This window comes from Lepidochelys olivacea (assembly GCF_965140295.1).
Source record: "Lepidochelys olivacea isolate rLepOli2 genome assembly, chromosome: 1".
Classification (NCBI taxonomy): Eukaryota; Metazoa; Chordata; order Testudines; family Cheloniidae; genus Lepidochelys; species Lepidochelys olivacea.
The window spans coordinates 269,299,442-269,323,668 of NC_140411.1; the positions used below are offsets into that span (position 1 = coordinate 269,299,442).

The 24,227-nt window shown below is 45.1% G+C and overlaps 1 long non-coding RNA gene across 2 annotated transcripts in view; it reads right to left on the bottom strand.

The window, feature by feature from the left end:
* Positions 1–21,909, bottom strand: part of LOC311526865 — a 229,816-nt gene extending 207,907 nt beyond the window's left edge. For both annotated transcript variants that reach the window (XR_014713179.1, XR_014713180.1), the window contains exon 1: positions 21,789–21,909. This is a non-coding gene — a long non-coding RNA (uncharacterized lncRNA). The remainder of the gene's footprint in view (positions 1–21,788) is intronic.
* Between the last annotated feature and the right edge of the window lie 2,318 nt (positions 21,910–24,227).

The window sequence follows — 24,227 nt, forward strand, 5'->3', positions numbered from 1 at the left end:
TGCTCACAACTTCATGAAGGAGCCACCAACCAATATCCCTGGCAGACTGGGGGACCAGGGTGGAATAGACTGGTCCCCCCAGGGTTCCTCACCCTCTACTTTGTATCAGGGTGGGATGCAAGGGTGAGCAAATAAAGAATACAGAGCACAAGCTCATATGTTTCCTAGGCTGCAAGTCATGCAGCCATCTCAGGGTGTTGCAGATGGGACGGCCAGGAGGCTTGCAGGGCAGGGGCCCGATGGTGAGGTCTGGAGGGCCAGGGGTGGGCAAGGAGCACCCTCCCACAGGACCCACTCAAGGAAGACCCAAGAGGCAGGTGGTAAGGATGCCCTCTCCTCCTGGAGTATATGCTGAGGAACAAGGGGCAGAGAGTCCCATGTGCTGGTTGAATGCCAGGGGATCCACCCAGTCCCTCCTGTCGTAGTCCAGGAGGTCTCCGATCCTGGTGATATCTGCCAGGACTAACCTCCGGCACACCGAGGGGGACTCCACCACCTGCGCACCAAGCTAGGGAATGTGTAGTACAGTGGCTCTCAACCTTTCCAGACTACTGTACCCCCTTCAGGAATCTTATTTGTCCTGCGTACCACCTAGTTTCACCTCACTTAAAAACTGCTTGCTTACAAAAAAAAAAATCAGACATAAAAATCCTAAATGGCACAGCATGCTATTACTGAAAAATTGCTTGCTTTTTCATTTTGTTTGTATGAAATTAGTTTGTACTGACTTTCCTAGTGCTTTTTATGTAGCCTGTTGTAAAACTAGGCAAATATCTAGATGAGTTGATGTACCCCTGCAAGACCTCTCTGTACCCCCAGGGGTACATGTACATTTGGATGAGAGCCATTGGTGTAGCAGGAGCTCCTTAAGGAGTTCCTCCCCCTTGGCAGCCGGCAAGGGCCTGGTCACTGAGATCAGCTTCCAGGTTCTTAGGAGGTCCTGGTAAAAGACCGGCAGCTCAGAGAGGTCTCATAGAAGACCCCTTGGATGGAGATAAAAGAGCTGCCGGTTGTATTGGAGCCCTCGGAGGAAGATATGTGCCAGTGCGTGCCACACTGGACTACCTGCACCATAAAGGAATCTTTACAGGGCTTGGAGGTGGAAGACATGAACCTGATTGCAAAGGCAGAGCAGGCCTGTCCCCCCCTATTCCAGGGGGAGACTCAGGATCCCCACAAACACCCAGTACAGCCCTGACCAAAAGAACTCCAGAATTTTCTTCTAGATGCAGACTCGGGTACCCGGGGGTGGGCTCAAGGTGTTGAGCCACTGCCAGACCATGAACAAGACCAACTGGTTAAGCACCAGAGACCTCCCCTCTGGCAGTCCCATCCACCTCAGCAGCTCCTTAGACACCCTGTCCTCTAAATCATGCCAATTCTCTGGAAAGGAGGGATAGGTGGAAAGGTAGACACTCGGATGGCCTGGAGCACAGGTGGGAGGGAGCTTGCCTGCCAACCACCCCGACCATCAGGCCAGAGCTCTTGACCCTGTTGGACCTGGGCAAAGGAGACCACAGAGTAGATGGCTTGGCAGGCCACCACCCCCGGCAGGTCGCCCAGGTCCTGGACCACAGGGAGCATGTTCTCAGCATACACGGACAGGACCACCCACAACCTCGGGTTGCCAGGTATCCAGTTATTGACTGGAATGTCCAGTCAAAAGGGGACCTTGGCTGCTCTGGTCAGCACGACCGACCGGACCGTTAAAAGTCCAGTCAGCAGTGCAGCAGGGGCCTGGGGCTAAAGCAGGCTCCCTGCCTGCCCTAGCTCTACACGGCTCCTGGAAGCAGCCACCAGATCCCTGCAGCCCCTAGGCCCTGGGTACTCCCCCTGCCCCAAGTGCTGTTTCCACAGCTCCCAATGACCGGGAACCACAACCAATGGGAGCTGCGGGGTGGGGGGGTTCCTGCGGGCACAAACGCAGCTTGCACCACGCAGAGCCGCCTCGCTGTCCATGCGCCTAGAGGCTGCAGGTACCTGCTGGGCAATTCCTTGGAGCTGGGTAAGTGCCGCCAGGACCCTGCACCCCAACCCCCTCCCTGGAGCTCCCTCCTGCACCCCAAACCCCTCATCTCTGGTCCCACATCCAGAGCCCACCCCCCTGCACTCTAAATCCCTTGGCCCCAGCCCAGAGCTCCCTCCTGCACCTCAAAACCCTCATCCCCGTCCCACCCCTGAGCCTGCATCCCCAGCCCAGAGCCCATACCACCTCCCACACCACAACCCCGACAGATGGGGGACATGGAGCAAGCGGGGGACAGGGCCTTGGAGAAGGGGCAGGGCAGGGGTGTTCAGTTTTGTGAGATTAGAAATTTGGCAACCCTACGGCGCAACCCTGGCTCGCAGAGCACCTATTGGAAGGGCAGCTAAGCTAGCAGCTCTGGTTTGGCTGTGGGTTTGCCTCACAGATACTCATCTCCATGTTATAAAACTGAAATTGCAAATGTGATACCAGCTCTCACATCATGCGTATAAATAGCTTAGATTCTGAATGTGTGTAACTATACCCAAAATGTGTTAAAATTACATATATCATTCAGTTACAAACAAACAGCCAGCCGCAGTGCAAGATTCATAGATTCCAAGGTCAAAAAGGCACAATGAGTGTATAAAGTGGAGTTGCATCTGTAAATGTTGTTCTGCTTTTGGAATGGATGGATACCACATAAACCTTTTTGATTTAACAGGCAGAAAAATCCAAGAAATACCACTGAATTCTGGTATTCTTGAGCTCAGGATGTCCCTTGCTACAGCCTTTAGCTCCAAATGAAGTTACTTCGTCACAAGTAATAAATCAGGTTTGAAATGGAACAAAGACTTTGTCCCTAGAACTATGAAACAAACTAAATTTACCTTAAAGTCTCCCCAATGAACAAGCAAGAGGAAAGCAGTTATTTCTATCCCAATAGAAGTTTTATTAATCCAAAGAGAATACGTTTTTATTAGACAATCAGCATGAGTGATCCCTCAAATTGCTGAGAGATGCAGGGACAACATTTAAATGTAAAAAAAAAAAAAATAATTTCAAGATCTCTTCAACTTTACAACTATCATTACTGAATCTGTAAAGCAATTCCTTCACAGAGAAATGACAAGGAAGCACATGATGCATCCAGCACATTCAGACAATTGAGTTACCATAGAGCTCATCCACAAGTGTAGAAACAATTGTTCCTGGAAAATGTGGCAGGCTGACCCAAGTATTATTTGTACAGTGATTGCACCCATAACCAAGGTTTGAAGGTCCATCCAGCTCAGCACGGTTTATCCATAATGAAAAGACTGTACCTGCCACAAAGAGCATACAATTTACATATATATATTACACACACGCACTGTGTGAAAAGAACACTATTCAGGTTGCAAAGTCAAGCACTGAAAAATTAGAAAATGCCAGAATTAATGTTACCTGTGCAACCTTATTTCACCCACCTTGTTTGTCTGTATTATGATACAGTCTTTAATTACAAGATCACATTTTTCCCCCCATAGGCTTGTTAGCACTGCAGAGCCAATACAGCCTAGGGAGAATGAGCTGGACTATATTTGAGTTTACAAATTAAGATTCAATTTAATGGACAAATTTTAGCCTCTGAACAGGCTTAGAAAACACCATGGTAGATAGGGTCTGCACCTAGTCTACACTAGTGCTTCTACCATTGCTAGCACAGGCAGAGCATGACCAGCACAAGAGTAAATAGTGTAAAAGTCCTACCGAACACAAGGCTAAAACATCTGTGCAACTCCACTGAAGCAGTTGCATGGAGGACTGAATTTGGTCCTCTATTACCATTGATGAAGAACTGTGGAAACATTTTGTCCATATGCTATCAAGTTAGTCAGAGAGGCCTGTCCTTCTGGAATGAAATAGGGTTCCTGTAACCCTACTGGATAACTCTCTAATAGAGATTTCCCCCATAACAAAAAACCTGAAAGTTGGAGACCTAAAACCTAGCCTGAGAAGGAAGCCTGGTGACTGTAAGAATTCAGAACCAGGAAAAGACAAACATCAGCAAAAACTTGGTCTATCAGGCCCATAATCGTGACGCTGTCAGTATTCTATTCAGTTTCAATTCTGAGGAGATTTGTACATTAAAAGCCCATGAGAAAAAAAAAACACTGGGTGAAAGTCATAGAAGTCATCCAGGTAGAGTCATCTTCGCCTAGCATCTACTGCAGAACAACAAAAGTTGTTCACATCAGTAAGGAATTTCAAGCCATCCCATTTCTCCATAAAAGCCCAAACGCTTCAGATTAGAGGGCCCCATTATGCCAGGTGAATTGACAGATGGCTTAATCTGTCCGCTAAGGAGATTCATTTTCCAAGGCAGATGATAGAGCTAGAGTTAGGCAATTCATCTCCTTCCTCCAACTCTTATTTTCCCCCTTTTGCTTGTCACTGTAGACAGTTTACTGCACTACTGTTAGTTCACCCTTGATCCACCTTCCTTATTACCTGGTTCCAAGGGGCTCACTCATTCTCCCTGAAATCCTAGGAGATTTGTATATACTGTTCTCTCTAATCCATCACTTTTTAGTCCAGTTCTGTGAAGAGCTTCCATCAAGGTTCCTTCCCCACTCTGAACTCTAGGGTACAGATGTGGAGACCTGCATGAAAACCTCCTAAGCTTACTTTTACCAGCTTAGGTTAAAACTTCCCCAAGGTACAAACTATTTTACCCTTTGCCCTTGGACTTCCACTGCCACCACCAAACGTTTACCTGGATTTATTTGATTAGGAAAACGTTGTTCGGAAATGTCTTTCCCCCCAAAATACTCCCAACCCTTGCACCCCACTTCCTAGGGAAGGTTTGGTAAAAATCCTCACCAATTTGCATAGGTGACCACAGACCCAAACCCTTGGATCTTAAGAACAATGAAAAAAACATTCAGTTCTTACAAGAAGAATTTTAATAGAAGAACCAGTAAAAAAGAAGTAACAATAAAAAGAATCACCTCTGTAAAATCAGGATAGTAAATACGTTACAGGGTAATTAGACTCAAAACATAGAGAATCCCTCTAAGCAAAACCTTAACTTACAAAAAGACACACAGACAGGAATATCCATTCTATTCAGCACAGTTTAATTTCTCAGCCATTTAAAGAAATCATAATCTAATGCATATCTAGCTAGATTACTTACTAAATTCTAAGACTCCATTCCTTTTCTGTCCCCGGCAAAAGCATCACACAGACCGACCTTTTGTTTTTCCCTCCCCACAGCTTTTGAAAGTATCTGGTCTCTTCATTGGTCATTTTGGTCAGGTGCCAGCGAGGTTATCCTAGCTTCTTAACCCTTTACAGGTGAGAGGAGTTTTCCTCTGGCCAGGAGGGATTTTAAAGGGGTTTACCCTTTTCTTTATATTTATGACAGCTTCCCTTTGTCTTGTGACCACATAAGAGACATCCTGGTACAAAGAAAAGTGGAAGACAAAGATCCAGCAACCCTAAATTGAAAGCACCTTTTTGGAAGAGGCCAACATAGCACTGAGCTGTACTCAAAGTGAGCTCTGCTCCTACTCTCCACTTAACTTTTCAATTCTCTACCCAATCTCTAAGACAGCCTGTGGTACTGCCAAATAAGCCATGGAAACCTCTCTCCAGTTTAAAAAAAAAAAGGGGGGGGGGGTTGGGATAGCTATCTTCTTCACAAATACTGGTAGGCAAATCCTCACCCCACATATACTGATCAGAAATGAAAAGGAGCTGGCAAAGCCAACAACCCCACTGCTACAGACTCTAACGTGGACACTCTGGCTGTTTACTGACAGTTTTGACAGTTAGCTGTTCGCCTGGAGCGGACACAATCATCCCTTGGAAATTTGCACCCTGTGAACTGCTGGTGAAGATAACGTTTTTGGGAGTAGATACTATGGGGATAAAAGGATTTAACTCAGCTCTGAGGTTAACAAAAGCCTGTGATGGAAAATGGGTACAGTGAGGAAGCAAGCCAACAAGGATACATGGAGACAGTTTCAGATGTGTAGTGGGAAAAAAAATGATTCCGAACACCCCACATAAAAACAAATCAAAAATCCCTGAATGGCTTGATGCTAGCAGAGAAGGCTTTAAAAAAAAAATAAGAAGGAATTTTACCCAAAGTGGGGGTGGTGTTAAAAAAACATGTATTACGTTTTACCTTTATTTGCACTATTTATGTTTTTGCTGTATCCCCTGAGCTTGAAATAACCTATTTCTAACCACCCTAGTTTCTATGTATTGTTCTTCTCTTCTTACTGGTATCTAGTATTTACTACAGCTCCTAATTTAGTATCATCTTCAAATTTAACAGGCTGTTTACCCTTTTTTCCTGATTACAATAAATATGTTCATTAACACACAGCATCCCTACATAATATCCTGGATACATTACAATTAGTTATTTTTAATAGTTATAAATTTGAACATTCAAACCAATCTGTGGATGCAATTACATCAACAAAATCTCAGTATTACCAACTGTTTATACTCCTTCATAGTTTTCAATCCATGTAACAATCTTCATATTCAAACCAATGTGAATTATTTACACAAGTAGTATTACATGAGATGGGTATCAAATGCTGTAATGAAATCCAGACATCTACATCTGAATAAAATTTAAGCAGGCTTTCAAAAGTGGATTTTCCTTTTACCTAGCCAACTTTACTAGTTGTGCAAATCCCTTTTATATTTTGCATCAGGAATCCAATGGACCGTAACAAGTGCCCTGTACAAAGTACAGCAAAAACCATAATTCTGCATGTTCATGAGACTGGCATTGAAGTTTATCAAAAAGCCTAGCTCTAGTTTAATAATTCAAGTTTTGTTATTTAAAAAAACCACTTACTTGTAACACATAAAAGTCACAAGCTTTAGTTTACAGTACTCTAAAACTTGTTCTCTGCACCATTTTCTGGTATCTAAGGCTTAGAAGTTACTTCAGTTATTGGTGAAGATAGTAATTATTTAAATGGAGACCTGTGTATTAAGTGATCCAATCTTTTTTTAAATATGCTGGTCTACAGAAGAGGCAAGAAACAGGAATCAATAATGGTGAAGCACTGTAAGTCAACTTCATAATCTGAAAATCATTAAACAAAACCAGTTCAATAAAATTTCATTAAAACAGTCTTTATGCTGGGCGACCTTCATAAAAATTGCTGTTAGAGAAAAATCTCCTCCAACCTATTTCAAAGATTTCTACAAGTGAATGATTCTCAACTGCATATTATCATTACGCTAATCTTTATTTAAACTTGCCACAAACATGTGAACTGCAGATTTCTTGTAGCAGGCATACAACTATCCTAGATTAGATGGATTCTATCATCTGTCATGGAGCACAGAGTGTGCCATGCCTTGTACCCCATCTTGTAAGCACACCTTCCTAGTGTTAGGTTCTGGGCCTCCAATTCACTCAAGGAGGAGTCCCCTGACTCTACCACTCTTTAACTGGGTCTCCCTAGGCTTCAGCACCCATTTCTCACAGTCACTCTTCTAGCAGAGCCACCTCGTCTTTGCTCTATGCAGGAGTTCTCTCTACAGGCAACTTTGTAACCAGAAAATATTTGCAGTGACAAGGCCAACACACCTGAAACTTACCTAAACTTTATTTTCCATCCCCTTGCAAGATTTGGGTAAGTTCCACTCAGCCTGTACACCTTTACTCCTGGCCACAGAGAAAGACAGACTCTTGCAGCATTCTGTGTGCTGCCCTCTGCCAGAGAGTCACCTCCAGCCATGGCTGCCCAGAGTGCCTGCTCACCCCCGTCCTTCCTCTCTAAGGGTACGTCTATACTATGAAATTAGGACAATTTTATAGAAATCGATTTTAAGAAACCGATTGCATATGTCCACACTAAGCACATTAAGTCAGTGAAGTGCATCCTCACTACCATGGCTAACATCAGCTTACGGAGCGGTGAACTGTGAGTAGCTATCCCACAGTTCCCGTAGTCTCTGCTGCCCATTGGAATTCTGCGTTAAGCTCCCAATGCCTCATGGGGCAAAAACATTGTTGCGGGTGGTTTGGGGTACATGTTGTCAGTCGCCCCTCCCTCCGTGAAAGCAACGGCAGACAATCATTTCACACCTTTTTTCCGTGCAGACGCCATACCACGGCAAGCATGGAGCCCGCTCAGCTCAGCTCACAGTCACCACTGCTGTTGTGCCATGCGTGCTGCTGTCAGCAGACGGTGCAGTACAACTGCTAATCATCATCATCCACCACTTCCGCTGCAACTCTACTCTCCTGCTCTTGTAAATGAGCTCAGTCTCAATAGCAAATTGCTCCATGTTGTCGTCATCCACTGCTTCCGCTGCAACTCTGCTCTCCTGGTGCCATAAATCCACCTCGCAGGTCCTCTCGTCGTTCTGTATAAATATCTATTCTCGTGGCATCCATCGTCATCCACCGCTTCCACTACAACTCTGCTCTCCTGCAGACGCCATGGCGTGGCAAGCATGGAGCCCGCTCAGCTCACCGCTGCTGTTGTGAGCATTGTAAACACCTTGTGCATTATCCTGGAGTATCTGCAGAACCGGACTAAGATGCCAGCACGAGGACAATTTTGATGAGGACATGGACACAGAGGTTCCTGAAAGCATGGGCTGTGGCAATTGGGACATCATGACGGCAGTGGGGCTGGCTGGTACAATGGAATGCCGATTCTGGGCCCAGCAAACAAGCACAGACTGGTGGGATCGCATAGCATTGCAGGTATGGGATGATTCACAGTGGCTGCAAAACTTTCGCATGCATAAGGCCACTTTCCTGGAACTTTGTGAGCTGCTTTCCCCTGCCCTGAAGTGCAGGAATACCAAGATGAGAGCTGCCCTGACAGATGAGAAGCGAGTGGCAATAGCCCTGTGGAAGCTTGCTACGCCTGACTGCTACCAGTCAATCAGGAATCAATTTGGAGTGGTCAAATCTACTGTGGGGGCTGCTGTGATCCAAGTAGCCAATGCAATCATTGACGTTCTGTTATCAAGGGTAGTGACTCTGGGAAATGTGCAGGTCATAGTGGATGGCTTTGCTGCAATGGGTTTCCCTAACTGTGGTGGGGCGATAGACGGAACGCATATCCCTATCTTGGCACCAGACCACCTTGTCAACTAGTACGTAAACCACAAGGGGTACTTCTCAATAGTGCTGCAAGCACTGGTGGATCACAAGGGACATTTCACCAACATCAGCATGGGATGGCCGGGAAAGGTGCATGACACTAAAAGGTTTAGGAACTCCGGGCTGTTCAAGCAGCTACAAGAAGGGACTTACTTCCCAGACCAGAAAATTATCGTTGGGGATGTTGAAATGCCAATAGTTATCCTTGGGAACCCAGCCTACCCCTTGCTCCCATGGCTCATGAAGCCGTACACAGGCAGCCTGGACAGTAGTAAGGAGCAGTTCAACTATAGGCTGAGCAAGTGCAGAATGGTGGTAGAATGTGCCTTGGGACATTTAAAAGCTCGTTGGCGCTCTTTGCTGACTAGGTCAGACCTCAGCACTGTTAGGGGCTTATTCCTTCACCCACTTACCTCCCTGGTCCTTCTCACATGAAGAGAGAGCAACAATACCTAAAGGCCAAAGGTGCGAACAATTCGATGTTTTTTGGGGTGAACTTCCAGCAAGAATGATTCCAGTTTCCTTCCTTAGCGTCCCCCTTCCCAGCTCTGACACCACAAAGCCTTACCTGTGTCCCTGTTCCCATTCCCCCCCTTAGCAAAACATGATTCCAGTTTCCCCACTCCCATTCCCTGTTCCCATTTCCCCCACACACACCCACACACTTCCTGATTGACTGCAGACTATACAGTAAAACTTGAGTTCTGCTTAGCTATACCTTAACCAATCATTTTACTGAAATTTAACTAACCAATCCTAACATATTGTAACATGATTATTTAACCAATTATATCCCACCACCTTAATTAGTTTACACCCAGCAAAATTAATTATACAGCAGACAGAAACAATCACAAAACCAGACAGAGACCATGCAAATAAATAATAGCAAAGTGGGAACTATAATGACAAAACAATACAGAAGTGAGGATTTCACATCCCAGCTATTGGTAAGTGAGTTCTTGCCAGACAGGATGCTATCACACTAAATTTTCTTTTACATTTTCTAGGCACTTCCCTTTCTCTGGAGGTGATAGGAATACAATCCTGTCCTGATAATGCCTAACAGCCCAATAGCACCTTATTTCAATGTGACTAGTTTGGAATGTGAGGATGTGACCGTTCGTTTCCCAGCTTATGGCTGCCTCTGCTGCTTAGCCAAAGGCCTTATACAGTCAGACAGTGATTTTGATTCTCTCTTTTATACCTCTAGAACTAGCTAATTGATAAGAATACACCTAAATTAGAGTATAGGCCTTTACAGACAGGCCTGAATATCTATATCCTAACAAGCGCAACCAACGTTCCCATTGTTATTGCTGCTTGCTGTGTGCTCCATAATATCTGTGAGAGTAAGGGGGAGACATTTATGGAAGGGTGGGAGTTTGAGACAAATCGCCTGGCGTCCGATTTTGAGCAGCCAGACACCACGGTGATTAGAAGAGCACAGCAAGGCACGCTGCACATCAGAGAGGCTTTGAAAACCAGTTTCATGACTGGCCAGGCTTTGGTGTGACAGTTGTGTGTATTTCTCCTTGATGCAAACCCACCCCCCTTTGTTGATTTTAATTCTCTGTAAGCCAACCACCCTCCCCCCTTCGAAATAAAGTAACTATTGTTTTGAAACCATGCATTCTTTCTTTATTTAAAAAAAAGGGGGGGAGATAACTGACAAGGTAGCCCAGGTGGGGTGGGGGAGGAGGAAAGTACAAGGCCACATTACTTATTGTAGTCAAGCTACAAATCAAACTGTTTGAATGACAGCCTTCTGTTGCTTGGGCCATCCTCTGGAGTGGAGTGCTGGGTGCCCAGAGCCTCCCTCCCCGCGTTCTTGGGCATCTGGGTGAGGAGGATATGGAACTTGGGGAGGAGGTCAGGCAGTTGTACAATGGATGCAGCAGCAGTCTGCTCTTGTTGGCTTTCCTGCAGCTGTACCAAATGCTTCATCATGTCCGTTTGCTCCCCCATTAGCCTGAGCATCACCTCCTGCCTCTGCTCTTTGCGCTCACTTAATGCTTTCCCAGCCTCTAACACTGAATGCCTCCATGCATTCAGCTGTGCCCTATCAGTGCAGGAGGACTGCAGGAGCTCAGAAAACATGTCATCGTGAGTGTGTTTTTTTCACCTTCTAATCTGCAATAACCTCAGTGATGGAGATGATAGGGAGAGCCTAGAAACATTTGCACTTGGGGGGAGACTAAAAGGGAGAATAAAATTTAAGATGATACATTTCTGAGAACAAAAGGGAGACTCTTTCACAGTGAATCAAACAATTCACAGCAGACAACACATGTGCTTTAGGTACAAAGTTGCATTTTGCCTTTTATATGGAGTACCTGCCGGTATGGTGACACATCACACATGGCTGGGCAACAGAATTCGGTTTCCATGCAGCCATGGTAAGGTAAAGGGTACGTGGGGTTGGCTTCTTATGCCTAACATGTGGGAATGGTTTCAAACTGCAGCGCCATCCTTTCCCATAGCAAGCAATGGGTTGGGTTTCACATTTAGAAGGAGAGGCTGTGGTTTTCGGGTGGATGTGCAGCACACACCTCCCCCTACATGTCTATTCTCCGGGATGATCCCTTTTAGCCAAGCACTAACAGCCCAGCATGAACAGGGTTCTTTTACTGTTCCCTTACAAAAATTCCCCTATTTCAACCAGGTGACCATGAATGATATTACTCTCCTGAGGCTAACAACACAAAGATATAGACCAAATGTTGCTTGAATGCGACCAAAACCCAGGACCATTCGCTGCCATGCTTTGTGTTGCAATGATTCCAGAATACTCTCAGAATACCTCCAAGAGAGCTTCATGGAGATGTCTTTGGAGGATTCCTGCTCCATCCCCAGATATGTGAACAGACTTTTCCAGTAGCTGTACTGGCTGTGAATGTATCCCAATTCTTCAGGGCAAATCAAACATTAAACACTATTGCTTTTAAACCCTGTACTGTAGTTACAAATGTGCACTCACCAGAGGTGCCTTCTCCAGCTTCAGGGTCGGGGATCCCGCCTTTGGAAGGTATTGGCTCCCGGATGATGAAAAGGTCCTGGCTGTCGGTGAGAACGGATTCACCGCTTGCCTGCTGCGCATTCTCCTCCTCCTCATCCACAAAATCCTCCTCCCTGTTGCGTGAGACTCCCCTCTTGCAGGTGTCCACAGACAATGGTGGGGTAGTGGTAGGGTCCCCTCCTAGAATGGCATGCAGCTGATCATGGAAGTGGCATGTATGGGGCTCTGACCCGGAGCAACCCTTTGCCTCCTTTGTCTTTTGGTAGGCTTGCCTCAGCTCCTTAACTTTCACGCAGCACTGCTGTGTGTCCCCATTGTAACCTCTCTCCAAAGTGCCCTGTGAGATTTTGGCAAATATATTTCCATTTCTTCTTTTTGATCAGAGTTCTGCCTGCACAGATGCTTCTCCCCATACAGCAATCAGATCCAGTGTCTCCCTTTCGGTCTATGCTGGAGCTCATTTGAGATTCTGTGGGGACTGCATGGTCACCTGTGCTGCCAAGTGCGCCATGCTGTCCAAACAGGAAATGAAATTCAAAAGTTCCTGGGGCTTTTCCTGTGTGCCTGGTTAGTGAATCGGAGTTCAAAGTGCTGTCCAGAGCGGTCACAATGGAGCACTATGGGATAGCTCCCAGAGGCCAATACTGTCGATTTGCATCCGCACTATCTCAAATTCGACCCAGCAAGGTCGATTTTAGCACTTCTCTCGCCGGGGAGGAGTATAGAAGTCAATTTTAAGAGCCCTTTAAGTTGACGGAACAGGGTGGTTGTGTGGACGCGTTCATTTTAAAAATCGACCTAAAGTGGCTAAATTCGACTTAACCCCGTAGTGTAGACCAGGCCTAAGTCTTCAATGGTTCTGTGTCCCTTTGATCCCAATATCTTGGGCCTAGGGAAAATAAACCTGCTACCCTAGCTGGAACCAGGTGGGTGGGCATGTCACAATTAATGGCTCTCCCAAGTGTTCCCTTAAGGAACCCTGGTATTCTCTCTGAAGGCATCTTCTCTCTGCCATTATTTCATTTCCTGTTTGTTTCCCCCCACCCCACGAGCCTCCTTTGATTTAACTCCATGCAATCAAGCAAATTAACAGTAAGTGAAATGATGCACATAATATTAATAAACACAGAAGTCTCCCACATTCTCCATACCATTATAAATAATTCAAGTGTCCGAGAAGTACAGGCGTCCTGCAAGCTCCTGACACTGTATGATTCACTCACACCTGTTCATCATTTGTAGTTATAACAACTGGTATAATCCAGTTAGATTACTTGATTAGCTGTCCATGCATTGATTCTAGCATGAGAAACGCCTAAAGTGCAAAAGTGGAAGTATTTGAAGGTGTAGCTAAAGTCCTGTAGAAAAGCACTAGTACACTTCTGTGATGGAAAGCGTAAAATAGTTTTGTGGCAAGTTTAGAGTGCACATACTGGGGCACAGTTCATCTGGTGGCCGTGGAATTGCCCATGGAATTCACTCCTTCCTTACTGAACTGCTCCAGAATCTAAGTTTTCATTTAAAATCAATACATGCTCCTTGTCCTCATACTTTTAAAGATAATAAGCATGAACCAAGTACAAAGCAATGCCACATTTTCTTCCCAATTCTGGAGACAGTGGGAAAGGTATGTACTGCCCAGTTCATTTTAACAGGTTAGCTCAAACTAAATCATGACAATCTTATTGTCATTGTTTATTATGTCACAGATTTTTCACAAAAATAACCAGCTAAAATGTTTATCCTATAATCCAATACTGCCTCCAACACCCCCAGTTGCCAAAAGGTGCCAATTCATAGATGTACAGATTCAAAGGCCAAAAGGGATAATTGTGATAATCTAATCTGACTTCCAGTACAACTCAGGCCAGAGAACTTCATCAAAATAATGCCCAGAGCCTATCTTGATTTAAAAATTGCTAGTGTTGGAGAATCCACCACAACCCTAGGCAAACTGTTCTCTTTTCAGCCGTGAGGCTCTCCAACTTCTCCCCACACCCCCATCAAAAATGTCAACAATGTAGTTATGCATTGTCAATATAAAAGTATGTGGCATATGAGAAACTGAAAACATGGGAAGAGTATACACTGAATTTGATATAAACTAAATGGCAGTAGGGAGTGTACTGATTATATTATTCATTTTCATATGCAATTGATTATAAACCTCATTTTTAAATTTTTAAACAAGCTGCCAAAGAATTTCTAGTCTGCTGCACCAGAATGCCATAGATTCCAAAGGCTTTGCAGCAGAATTTAGGTCCAATTTGCAACAGAATACATGAAATGCAATATAACTTACCAGTTCAGTCTTAGCTTACTGCAAACCCTAATGGAAGGGCGCCGAAGAGTAGAAGTACTCAAACTTTACTGCACCAGCCAGTCAAAGAGTAGGCCCTGGTTGTCCAGCAAGTTTATATGCTGTATAAAGGCCTTCTTGTGAACTCAATTACTCAGAACATGCATATATAAAAATCACCCTACGAATACAGAAAGATTACTACAAATATGCAGAGGTTTTATTTCTGAACCCCTTAATAAATCTGATCAAGAACATGTCACAAGAGATGCAATATACACAGCAGTATTTTAGTAGTAATTGGTATATCATTTGAAAATGCATCCTCCAACATCAAATTATGCATTATACTATGGAAATAATGGTATTCCAATCTTTCTAATGAATACAAAAGAAATCTTAGGGCCAAAAATCTCTTTTGCTGTAACTCCGTTTACTTCCATGGAGCTCTGCCAGCAAAGAACATGACCTTTAATTTGTTTAAGGTTTCTAAATAATTTTGGTGAAATGCATGCATGCAAAGGTATTTTGAAATAATTCTGTGAAACTTTATGTGGATCACCATAAACCTACCAAGTTTTAAAAATCATGCTAGTCTACAATATAAACAGGAATCGTTGTCAAGCAGTTCGAGCAGAAGACCGGGTATCAGCATCATTGGGTTCTACTCCTAGATATGCTACCTGACCAGAATCCAGTCCATTAGTTTTGAGTTTGTGGAGAGATATCAATTTTTTTCCCCTGTTTCAAAGGAATCTGTTCTTCACATGACACAGCCTTGAAGATCTCAGACAGCTAGCATCCAGCCACGCTCTTCTATCCAATGCAGCTTCAGTTAACACCACAGACAGTGAATAAAAGCATTTTCATTTTTAAAAGCTGGTGTTCCTTAATGGAGGATGGTGCTCTTTATCCTTTAACTCATTTTTAAATATGGTTTCGGGGCATCACTTATAACAATACCTAAAACAGTTACGTTTAAGGAAATTGTAGGTCTGAGACCCTGCCTCCGCCCTATTTTTAAGTTGCTTTTGTCTTTTGTGTCCTTTGCCCCCATAAATTTGTCTGTCTGTAATCTTTCAAAACTAATAATTGTCAACATTCACATCTACTTCACTATAGCATATAACTTCGTTTTCCTCTCCCTCCTCACATTACTCAATTCTCTTACTGTCCATGCCTACTAGCATATTTTACTTGCCACTTCCTCCTGGGTTTTGCCTACTTATGGCAGCCCTTGTGCTTCTCCAAACTTGGGGCTGTATAGCACCAAATATACAGTGTCTGTTTTCCCTAACACTGCAAATTGATGCTACAAGGATCAACAGTATGAGCATCAAAATGATGCATGTCTCAACTGCCAGTTACTTCTGACAATCTCAAAGATATTAAATTTTAGATTAAAAGATAGTCTCTCCAAGACTATTTTAAAATCAAGTTGGACATTTATGTCCTTGATCCCAGTCATCTGGCAATGAAAAAGACCAAAGTGAAAGGAGATGAGTAAGAGGGGACATGCTAGAGATATAAAAATAATAAATGGTACAGAGAACGTAAATCAGATGTTTTTATTTTCTCTGCCAAAATACAATGGCAGTAAATTTAAAAACAGGCCAAAAAGATTTTTGTTTACATACTACATAATTAACTTGTCACAAGACATTGTTCTGTTGTGGCTTACTGCTTAGCAAAATTCAAAAAATAAATAGTAATTTATAGGGTTAATTAAAACATTCACATTAGTTAAGTTTTCTTTTTTAAAAAATAAAAAGGTATATAAACCCTCTTGTTTTTGATAGCATAAGCCAACCTCCAGCTAACAGGAGTTACCAAGGAAGTACTTTCTCGGCTGGTTATCATACAGTTATACACTCTGAAAGTCCTTGCACCTTCCTGAGGCATCCGATTGTAGACACTGTCAGAGACAGCATACTGATCTAGATGGACTACAGCTCTGATCTCATGCAACTAATCCAATATTCCTGGAACTATTAGTAGGAAAAAGAAAAAAAAAGTACTCTTTCCCCCAGTTTGTCAGTCTCACTTCTATGAATCTGTTTGTGTCAGTTATTATTACTTTACTTTTATTCAACCTACTTGATGGAAATATTCTGCTTTTCTTCCAATAAACAGAATAGCAAAGCAGCACTCTGCTTAGATTTTTTTTAATAGAAATAGAAGTGATAGTTAAAAGCCAGCACTGTGCTAGATGAAGACCAAATGAAAGCCATATTCAAGTGAAAACCAGATAGAATGAACAAACAAAAATGGTTTTAAATTAAACTTCTACCTTCGCAAAACATGCATGTGCGCTGCTTTTAAACTACTACTTTTCCTATACTCAACTGGAATCATTACCTTCTGCCTTACTTTAATAAGAAGTGAAAATTAAGAAGTGGTAGGGCCAAGTTGATAAACAATTGAAAGCTGAAGCCAGCCTAACAAGAGGAGGAAAAAGTTTGGGAAAGGGAGAAAATGCTTTTAAACACACACAGAGTTAGGAACTATTCTTTGAAATCAGCGGAATATTTCTCCTTTATGGCTGCAGCTGCTTATTTTGACCTACTCTGAAAGACAAAGTAGTCTAACCAGTATTAAAGAAACCAGCATTGAGGCTTAAGATCAAACAAGTTACCACTCTTGCTTTTTCTAAGCAAGCTAATCAATAAGCGGGGGAGGGGAGAAGAGAAAAAGAGTCTCCAGTGCCACTCAATTTCCAGTATCCTAGATCCCTCCCAGTCAGGCTCCAAGCCAGGTCACAGCAGAAAGTCCAGAGCAACAGCTTGTCTCTCTGATAAATTATATTCTCCTTTCACAGGCAAAGGAAATACATCCATGCACATCCTTCTGGACCCCTCTACAGCATTTGATACCACTGATCAACTAATATCCTCCTGACCCAAAAGATGCTGTAAACAGAAGTGTCCTGAACAGAAATATCCTGACATAGCTCTCGTCCTTCCTCTCACTGTGAGCCAAGAGCATTATTATGGGAGAGCAGTCCATCTGCTTAGCAGAACAGGTCACCAGGAATATGTCATCCTAGTTGTCTGCTCTGGATCATGACTGAGTAAGGAGTTAAAGTCTGTCTTGATATTTAAAATCCTTTATGTGATTTACCCTAGCTGTTGGAAAGATCACCCCTCTTTTCATGACCATGTTCTCGCTTGACAGGTACATTCCACTGGAAATAGGAAATGGCATAACATAAGGTACAACTTTTTCTGGAGCTATATCAAAACCAAGAAACTCATGTCTGCAAGAAATATGAATAACCACAGAACTCACCCCATTCAGAACCAGATGCAAAGCTCATCTCCATCTTACCTTTCCTGCAATAAGTCCATTATCTCACACACAAACACAATTCTGAAAAAGCTTAACCAAGATAGAACTATCTGCTGGAAAGGGAGAGAGATAATTTCTTTTTAATTCTTGAGAGATGCTCAGATTCAACTGACAGGCACTATAAGAACCTATATAAATAGAAAATCTTAGAAGGATTCTAAAGAAACTAAATATAGCCATTCCACCGCTATTTGTTTCTCCTGGTGTTAGATCGATATATTGATTTTGTTAGTGTTTTGAAGTTACAATCAGGTGATTAGAAGTAGCTCTGAAGCATGTAGCTGTACTGATTTTTATGACTCATGACCAACTATGATTAGTCAGATAGCAATAATTTCTAACATAATATAATAAGGATTTAATACTATCCAAAGCAATTTTTGGGTACTGTATTCTGAAGATTTTTTTCTGATAGCAACTGATCTCACATTTTTCACAAGTAAAACCCATCAACAAATGCTGTATAGTAATGTACCTTTTTAAATAATGTTGGAAGGATTAAGTCATCTCGGTGGAATATGTACCATCAAAAGTTAGTATTATAGAGCTACAATCCCTGAACTCAAAAGTTTGTCTACCAAAGTAATCAGGAGCATTGTCCCTATATATCTGGAGCCTGACTAGAAAAGGTCTGAGATATCTGAATGGTGGGTTACTATTGCTGACTGTCCTTACACTTGAATATGACTACACTTTAGTGACTAGAAGGATGTTCTTGGTGGAGGGCCTGCAGCTCTGGAAATCACTTCCCCCGCTGAGCCATTTCAAAAGTGATTAGTGATTTCCGGTGCCCAATCTGAGACATTTTAAGGGCCCCTGATTTTCAGAATGTTTTGCGAATTGGCCTTCTGAAAATAAGGCTCCTTAAAAAGACTTGTCAAGTTGGGCACCCCGCAAAAATCCCACACAAAGCATCCAAATATATTTATCATTTCTGAAAATTCAGGCCATGAGCTTTGGTCTGAAGAGGATGCTTATGGCTAACTGAATTCATTTTAGGATTGAGTTCATTTAGTTTGATGTGACCATTAAGTGTTATTGATATTTTGTATTTATCCTCCTAGCATTTTGACTGGCTTTTGTATGTAAGCTAATAAATTATTCCAAATTTTATTATAATTTCATATTAGCTAGGAGAAAATTAAGTTGTAAACTTATCAGTAAATATAGTTTTAAAGAGACCCACATGCTAAAGTGGCTTAAACTACTTCCAATTTCCCCCTGCTCCTTTGTTCTTAATGGAAATCAAAACAGAGACAAATACTTAAGTAACAAGATCATATGATTTTTCCCCCCAGTAAATACTCTCCCCACTAAAAATCCAACCACAACTACCAATAGAGGAGGAAACTCACTAATAACGCTATCTGAAATGTATTCAACACCATAATAATGCTATGATGCAACACCAGTGTGAATTCTGTGTTTGGCATCTCCCGTTTAAGGAGGTCCATAAGAAAGTGTTTTTAGAACAATTTCTACAAATATCAATTTTCTATACTTGAAAACTAAAGCTGGAGAAACATTTTTGTACAATACCACTTACAAAATTTTAGAAAGCCATAGCTGTGAATCACCTGTTTATGAAAACCAAAGATATTGTTTTGGTTACAGCTCAAAAAAAATTTTTTTAAATACACACACACAAACACAAAGTTGCTCTGCCTAGTCTAAACAATCAGAAATACAGTCAAGTCTTTTTGTTTACATCTCAAAATTACAGATTATATATATAAATAAGATGCTACTAAACAGACTAGAATATCATCTTTGGGTGTTTAGACTAGGCAAAGTGAGGGGTTGTGTGTTTTATATATATATATATATATATATATATATGTTTGTGCACACAAAACTCACTCTGCCTAGTCTAAACAATTACAATACAATGTTCTCGTGTCAAAACTTTTGACATTGGTTTTAATATTTTCTCAAAATGACTTGCAAGAGACTTGGAGTTATGAACCAGCCAGCTTAACAACATTAAGGTATGAGAAAATAAGAACTTTAAAAACATATTTATTAAAAAGAAAGTTATTCTAGGAGTTCCACGCGTATACAGTTAGTTGAAAGCTAGTACAGTGCAATGTTGAATGAAGACAAAAGATATAGGATAGTTCTGCCCTCTGCAGGGGGTATAAAGGTATTAATTAAACCGTCTACATAAAAAAGCGATACAGTACTTATGGAAGCATTATACGAACACTTTAGAAACAAAAAGGTTTAGAAAAGTCTTCATGATATATTCTTTATGTAAACTATTAAACCATTACTAATGCAAAGTTTCAGTGCACAGATGTTCAAAAGCATTCATAATATTTGATAATATTTGGCAGCAGCAACTAAAAGCTTCTACTGAGTAACTACTATGTAGGGATAACTGATGGATATTAATTTTTTTAAGTTAACTGCAGTTCAAAAATCAAATACTTTATAGTGTCTACCTTCAAGGTGAGCTTGCATGGAAAATATACCTTTTATGGCCCCAGTCCTGTAACTGCCTCCACTTGACTGACCTCTGAACCAAGACAGAGGGAAGTACAGGATTGGGGGCCTAAGATAGCCTCCCTTAAGACTGATATGAAAGTCTAGACGCAGTGTTTCTCGAATGCGGCCACCATGGCCACATGCCTTTTCTTGCGGCCACAACCTCCTGGGCTGCTATTGGGGGGGCGGGGAGGAGAAAGTAGCTGCCCCTTCCCATTCCTGTTGCTCCTGGATGCACAACCTTGGTGTTGATTGCTGGGGTGCCAGCAGGGACCTGTGGAGACACCTGGGGCACAATGCTGAAGGACCAAGCAGCTGGTGAGTTCCTCACCTTCCCAGGGGCGGTAGGGCTCAGGCTTCAGCCCTGGAGTGATGGGGCAGCAGTCTCTGGCCACAGGGCTTCGGGCTCCAGCCCCCCACTGCCTCCCCCCACCCCCATTGCCCCTAGTCCCCGCTGCCTCCCGCAACCCCCACATCCACATTACTTTGGGGGGGCTCTGCCCTCCCGCTGCACTAGATACCGATTTCTCAACCGCAGGGCTCTCCCGGGAATTGCAGCAGGGAAAGGAGCAGAAGGTGGGGCTGCCGGGCAGCCCCACACTGGCAGCTCCTCCGGCACCACCACTATACCGCCCCCAGACCCACCCTCAGCCCTGTCCTCCATGGGGCTGCCGTACAGACCCCAGTCAGGAGGACTCAGCTGCGTGGAAGGGCTAGGGGTGGTACAGCAGCCCTGCTGGAGGAGGGTTCATGTTCTGCTCCTTTCACCACTGCCATTCCCAGGATAGCCCTGTGGTTTAGGGCTCTCCCGGGAAATGGAGTGGCGAAAGGAGCAGAACGCTGGTAGCACCTCTGGCTTGGCTGTACTGCCCACGGCCCTGCCCCTCCAACCCTGTCCTCCGGCGCGGCTGCTGTACAGACCCCAGGCAGGAGGACTCAGGAAACGCAGCTGCGTGGAAGGACCCGGGGCAGGGCTGGGGTGGCCCCATGTTCTCTCCTTTCGCTGCTGCGGTTCCAGAGAGCCCCTCCAGCCCTTCCTTCAGCTGCATCTCCTGAGTCCTCCTGCCTCGGGTCTGCACCGCAGAGGTCTCCGGCGCAGCAGGACAGAGCCCCCTGCCTGGTAACATGGGATGGATGTGGATCATGGGGAGGGGATGGGGAGAGCACGGGGACACCAGCCTGAGGGTAGGACGGGGGGGGGGGGAGTCACATGGGGAGGTCACATACCCCTCCCCCTTTGTGTCCCTCCCACCAGCACACTAGCAAGAAATGATTTCTACTTGCACCACTGACTGCACTAGAGCAGTTTTCAACCTTTTCCCCTTTTGTGGGCCCCTACAGAGTTCTGACTTGAGATGCAGAGGCCCCTGTGGAAATCTTAGGCAGCCTGCAGACCCCGAAGGGTCCGTGGACCACAGCTCGAAAACCCCCGCACTAGAGGGCACACCAGCTCCCCCGTGGGGGAAGCGCGACTGAAAACAACAGCTGACGACAGCCACCTAGATCGACAACCCCTGTCACGCACCTGTCAAGTGTTTGCGAAGTTTCCTCCAGCAGAATTCACGACAGACCTGGCCTGCACAATGACTGGCGGGGCCACACGGAAACATCCCAGGCTTTCACGCGCCTTGCCACGGCGAGACAGGCTCCCCCCGCCCGGCCCCACCTACCCGCGACCTGCCCGCGGGCCCTCCCGCCGTCCTCCCTTCCGCACGGCAATCCCCGCCAGCGGAGCCTCTCTCTGCCCCGCCCGCTCCAGGGCCCGGGCTGCCGCCGCCGCCCCCCGCCAAGGGGCACGGAGCTCCCTGCCCTGCCCTGCCCGGGGCGTGTCTCCCCCGCACTCACCCTGCGCCGCCCCCGCTCTGACCCTGGGGCCGGGCGGGCCTGTCCCGCGCCGCCTGCCGCCGCCGCCGCTCTGCCGGGGGCCAGAGGCGCCTCCCGCCCAGCAAAGGCGCCCAGCAGCCCCTTTGGCCTCAGGCTTGTGCCTGGGGAGCGGAGCCGCCCCCGCGAGAGAGGAGGGGGCGGCCAGGGGCTGCGCAGGTGGCAGGACGGTTCAATGTGTAACGCCCAACCCCTGAAGTGTCTCTTCATTGGGGGCCAGTCAGGGCCATGAGGCGAGGGACCCGGGGCGATCCAGCCCAACGGGGAGTAGGAAAGGAGGGGCAGGTAGGGCAAAGAAGGGGATACACGGGGGCCCAGCGCATTTAAACTAGTTATCAGGGAACTAGGGCTGCTAATGGAGTCTAATTAGGCCCTAATAATCTTCCAGGGGAAGGGGTAGAAGCTCCCGCCTCCAGATATTTAAACCTAGAGGAGACCTAAGAAGGGCCGTACTGGCTCAGCCCTTCCTACTTGTATTATGTGCTTCCTTTACTTCCAAGTATTTCTTCACACAATGCACAGTCAACCTGGGGAACTCTTTGTCAGAGGATGTTGTGAAGGCCAAGACTATAACAGGGTTCAAAAAAGAACTAGATAAATGACTGTTAGCCAGGATGGTGCCCATAGCCTCTGTTTGCCAGAAGCTGGGAATGGACAACAACTGTCACAATAAAATGTGCCTCCCCCCACGGGGTCCCCTGGGTCTGCACCAGCATGTATATTGCTAACGCCTTTGTATGCATTGGAAAATATCTTCGGAAGGGTTGAAGGTGTGAGTATGGAGTGGAAGATTCCTTTGCAGGTTACAAGAGGCTGAAGGGGGAGGAAGGGAGAAAGGAACGGGTTAACTCTATGATCCAGCTAGGCCCAAAAAATAAGGAACAAAACTGCAGCCCAAGGCTAGCACACACAAACAAGCTCTCTGCTGCCAAACAGCCAGAAGCCTGTATCTCAACCCCAGCCAGCCATGAGAAAGGAGAACTAAGCCAGACAGAACTGAAGGGGTTGCAAAACTAGTAAAATTGTGAAGGACAGTGAGTTAAAAAAACAGTCTTGCGACCCTGAAACTGATGTGTTTTGGGGAAACTAAGGGAGCCATAGAAGGCCGGTTCAGACTGGTACCGAGAGCACAGGGGACAAGGGTCCCTGGATGAAAATGCCCCCGGAAGAACCCGGGGCTTAAAACCCTCCTGAGAGCTGAAGCAAGTCGGAGATTTACAGTGGACCCAAGATGAATTGTGCAGAGGGCAGAACTCTCCTCTACCCTTCCCCCCCTTCTCCTTATTTTACACCCAGGCTTGGCCAGCCTTGGGTTGTGTGTGTGTAAATATGAAAGTGGGTTAAAGGGCTCAGGCACTAACGCTTTCTTCCTCCCTCTGAGTGACATGGGGTGCGCCCAGCACTTACCGCTGTTATTTGGTTCATAAAGCTTTAAACTTAGTCACTTTGTGTGCTCCTTCATCTCCTCCCCTAAAAATCCTGCAACCTCACCATGATCTGAAGCCCCAGGCAGATTGGTAAAATAAGTCGGTCACACAATGAACGGGTCACTTGTTGATTACCTGTTCTGTTCATTCCCTCTTGGGCACCTAACATTGGCCACTGTCAGAGGACAGGATACTGGGCTAGATGGACCTTTGGTCTGACCCAGTATGACTGTTCTTATCCGCCCAATCTCCCTGCATCCAGACCCACTCCCATGCCCAGACCCTTCTGCCAAACCTTACCCCCCTGCATGCAGAACCCCCACAATGAGCCTGCTTCCCCTGCACCTCAACCACCCCAATAAGCCAGCCACACCCAGATCCCCACTCCACTGAGCCCCAACCATTTGCACTTGGATCCCTACCCCACTGAGCCCCACTCTCCCAGCATCTGGACCCCCCACTGAGCTCTCCCACACCCAGACCCCCGCTGAGCTCTATCCCCCACACACCCAGACCCCCTGCTGAGCCCCAAACACCTTCACCTGGACCACCCCGCAGATTCCAATTACCACTGCACCCAGAACCCCACCCCCCAACAAGTCCCTGTGCACCCAGGTCCCCTTTGCACCCAGATCCCCCACTGAGCCACCCACACC